The 4,221-nt window shown below is 52.7% G+C and overlaps 1 pseudogene; it reads right to left on the bottom strand.

Moving 5' to 3' along the window:
• Nucleotides 1-1,589: 1,589 nt before the first annotated feature.
• Nucleotides 1,590-4,018, bottom strand: LOC147888136 (uncharacterized; annotated as a pseudogene).
• Between the last annotated feature and the right edge of the window lie 203 nt (nucleotides 4,019-4,221).

The following is a 4,221-nucleotide window of genomic DNA, read 5'->3' as shown; positions in this document are numbered from 1 at the left end:
TGTACCGTGATCACTGACAAGTTGGAGGGGACATCCATACCGACATATTTTTTTTTTCGCAAAAAGTAGTGCTAGTTATATTACTTGAAAAACTAGAGTACAAGAAGGCCTAAAGGCCAGTGGGCTGTAATCACAAAATGGATACAGCCTAAGGTAAACAAAAATAATTACAAGCCTCTTAGGGCATAATCATTTGAGTGTGGACAAACAGCCACAGTGGGGGCGAGTAATGCCACTGAAGACTCTAAGCAGAGTGCTGGAAGAAAAGCTCCTGATGGTCCTAGTCGCGAAGGAAGCATCGTCTCTTCTCTTTCCCTGCCCAAGAGTCCCCCTGACTCTGATCCCACTGACCCTTGAGCATGTGAATGATCGTGCTCCAGATGTCTGCTAGGGTCTGGGTAGTAGCAGAAGAAGCCTGATCTCCTAGGGTCTACACACATCTAGAGGTCTAGATATGCCAGCCTACAATACTCTCAATGATCTCCCAAACTAGGTGCCAAGTTATCGCTCCTACATCTGTCTCTGTCAGATGCCAAGGGAAGCTTTCCATGTATGCCCAGGTGGCCTGCATGATGAAGAAAACTAGATCCTGCGGAGAGAACTCGTAAGCCAGGTGATGTCCCAACTCGGTGCTGCACCAACAAAAAGCTCCCCAAGTGACCGGTCCTAGCTCGGGTGCTGCCCTTGCTAAGATCCCCATGGCTCCCTTCCACACTGTCTGAGCATGTGAATAGCTCCAAAGGCAGTGTTTCAGGGATTCCTCCTGCTGAAAACACATCTGGCAGTGCCCCTCCTGCCCCATCTACCTCAGCCAGCTCCCAACAAGTAGCCCCTTATGGACCACCATCCAAAGAAAGTAAGAGATCTTCCTCGGCCGCCAACTTGCCCATATAGTCTTCCAGAATGTACGAAAAAAGAACAGAGATATCCCTTGGGCATACCAACTATGTGCCTGGGTGGGTAGACTGCACTGAAGAGCCCCAAGAGCACGCCTACCTATATGCATGCTATATGAGAAGAAGGGGGTAGGGTTCTCTGATGCCTTTAGTGGTGGCCAACGCCACTCCCTTAGGTCCCACTCCACCTTTGTCAAGGAACGGCCCTCCCAAATCCAAAGTCTCCAGTCCTGGCCTTGCACAACGAGGGGGTCCATATGCCACGCTTTCCCTTGTAGCCCTATAATGCGAAGGCGCTGGGGGTCGATCACAGCCTCACTGCTCTAGAGGTGGCTACCATTGGTGATGGAGAAGAAATGAATCGAGGAGTCTGAGAAAACGCTTGCAATCACCAAAGGAATGTCGCGAGGTGTGAACTACCCTAGCCACCTCTCATCACTTGGGAGAAACTATCTGGTGACTGTGGGAATCCTCCAACCTGCAAGAATGGTAGCATCAATCTCTGCTCTTCGAGCTTGGATCCCTCGTGTTGTACCTAGTGTTGCTACCAGCTCGTCTGGGCCCAACTGGCTATAGACGTCCCTCCAAACCCGGAGCGAGCGCATAGGCCCACATGCCCAGAGCGCCCATGGGATATGGGACCTCTCTCCAAGCTGGCGACCTATATCATCTCTGCTCCAAATCAGGGGCTGTCTATCCATCTCCTCTTGGCAGCTGGGGGGGGCCTCGGAGAGGCTGTGCCGCAGCTTTCTCCAGACTGAGAGGAGACTGGAGAGGAAGGGGGAGCGGGGCTGAGTCAGCAGGGCTAAAGTGAAAATCCACCAGATAGAAGGCTGCCAATCACCCCCTCTCTAGGGGGTACAAGTGCTAAGACCCTGCTAAAGCAAGAGCTTCCATGTCTGCCCTCCTGGGGTACCGCGGATGACTGCCAAGTAGTGCCTGACTCTGAAGTTCTGGATCTATGATGCCAAGACCGCCCTCTGTCTGGGGGAGAATGACCATCTGCCAGGCGACCCGGGCTCTAGTGGTGCTGGAACCATTTGAGCTAGACCATAGAAAGTTCCACACCAGTCTCCTCAGCTCGGCTATGCACGATCTCGAGAAGCACCAGTAGGAGGCCACATACCAAGCGGTGGCTAGAAGGACCTGATTGACCACAAGGGCCCTGCCTACTAGAGATAGCCGAGCCATGCTCGAAAAGGCTAGCTTCTATCGTATGGAAGCTAGGACTGATAGGAACTGCTAAGCCGACATGGTATGTAGCCCTACCTAGAAGCCCAGGTAGCGTGTCGTCTGACCTCTAGGGATCCAACAAAATCCCAGGAAAATACCCCACTGTGAGCTGGCTCCCGGATCTGTAAGAAAACCAACTTACTTATGCCAGTTGATTTTTGCCCCAGTGGCTAGGCAGAAAACCTTTAGAGACAGTCTCACTCGCTCCAGTGACTCAATATCATCCTGCACATACAGGGCCGTGTCGTCTGCATACTCGGAGTCTAGAAGTTCTGCATCATCCCTGATAGGGAGGCACATCCCTCAAAGACCAGTGGTACGGGCTCATAGGAAGTGAGCCATGGCCTCTGCAAAAAAGAGGAAGAGGTAGGGCGCAAGCGGGCAGCCCTGGCATACCAAGCGTTCGAGGGTGAATCTCTCCCCCATCCTGCCACTTATGATAACCCGACTGGAGGCCGATCTGTAGAGGCTAGCAATACCTCTAATGCACTCGTTCGAAAAACCCCTGGCCACTATGCTGGGCCCACTCTGTCGCCTCTGAGAACATGAAGATGTTGTCCAAAATGTTGCGATCTTGGACAAAACCAATCTAGGTGTCGTGGATCGTCATGTAGCAGGGGGCGGATGCGGCTACTGATCATCTTGGCGAGGATTTTATAGGTAGTCGGAAGGAGGGTGATAGGGCACCAATGTCTAATCTCCTGATGGTCCCCCCCTTTGGGGATGAGGCAAATCAAGCCTGTCGCAAGGCTCTCTGGCATCTGTCCGCTGGAAAAGATATGCTGGAAGGCTGCGAGCAGGGGTTGGTGGATCTGCTCCCAAAAGGTGGTGAAGAAAGCTTTAGAGAGCCCATCTGCACTTGGGCATTTCTGCCCATCAATATCTCTCACATCATCCTGCATCTTTGAAATGGTGAACGGGGTGAGAAGGGCCTCACTCATGCTAGGCTGCACGAGTGTCGGCGTATACCTCCACACCTCCTCCCTGCAACGGCGGGCACGAGGGTCTAGGGGCTCCTATTGGAATAGGGATCTATAGAAATCTGTCGCCAAGTCCCTGACCTCATTAGGATCTATCTTGACACTACCATCCTACACCCTAAGAGAGCGGATCTGCTCCCCTGCTGAGCTCTGGCCATGAGTCTTGAAGAACTCTCTGCACATCCTGTCGCCTTTCCTAGCCCAAAAGGACTTGGAAGCATGGAACTCTGAACATCTCTGGGTGATCTCCTCTAACATGGTTCGGGCTCTAACCTCCTGTCGTCTGAGCTCCTCGGAGCCTGGAGAAGACTGCTGCATCGATTGTATCGAGGCAAGGTCTCATCTGAGGCCCCTCTCCTTCGCTCACCACTGTTGCCTATCCCGAATTGCCTCTTGCTGATAGATGAGACTAGACTCGGCAAGAACCTGAGCTACCTGAGCTGCCATATCCTCCAAGGGGTCCCAATCCTGCTTCCACAGGTCCACTATCCTACTGCAAACCTCTGCTCTGGAGTAGATGGAATCTGGGATCCGGCAATTACGAGGAGGTAAGGAGTGAGAGGTCGAGTCTAGGACTAGGATGACTGGGGCATGGTCAGAAAGGGTCGTCCTTGGAACCACCCCTGACTCTCCACCTCTGCCTATCGCCCAATCATTGACATAGAAACGATCTAAGTGCTCCAGAAGTCTGCCTCCCTCCCTCCTGTAACCCCAAGAGAAGTTCAAGCTCCTTGGCCACCTACAAAAGGAGGGCTCTCTCCAACTATCCCAACCTCCCACGGTGAACAAGAAGGAGTCCCATCTTGATTGCTCTGCCTAAGCTATACCGTGGAACTCTGGGCCCCGTTCTTGCTGATCTTCTAGAGCCTCAAGGTTGTTGAAATCCCCGCCTACAATCCAAGAATCCATCTCTGGCAATAAGACTGTCAGGGAGCTCCAGAAAGCGGCTCTCCACGGTCAGGGCATAGATATTGAGGATGCCGATGTGGGATCCCTCAATATTTAGGCCCACCCAAAGCGCTCCGTCCTGGGATCAAGGTGCCAAAATTGCACACATGCTGTACAAGAGAAGCGTCAATGGAGGTACAAACACCTCCGCTCCTCCCCTGCTC

The sequence above is a fragment of the Dipteris shenzhenensis genome, chromosome 22 (genome assembly GCF_047967505.1).
Source record: "Dipteris shenzhenensis isolate YYH24624 ecotype China chromosome 22, Dip_SZ_1.0, whole genome shotgun sequence".
Taxonomy (NCBI): Eukaryota; Viridiplantae; Streptophyta; class Polypodiopsida; order Gleicheniales; family Dipteridaceae; genus Dipteris; species Dipteris shenzhenensis.
Note: the sequence above shows the minus strand (reverse complement) of the source record. Positions and strands in the feature narration are given on the sequence as shown.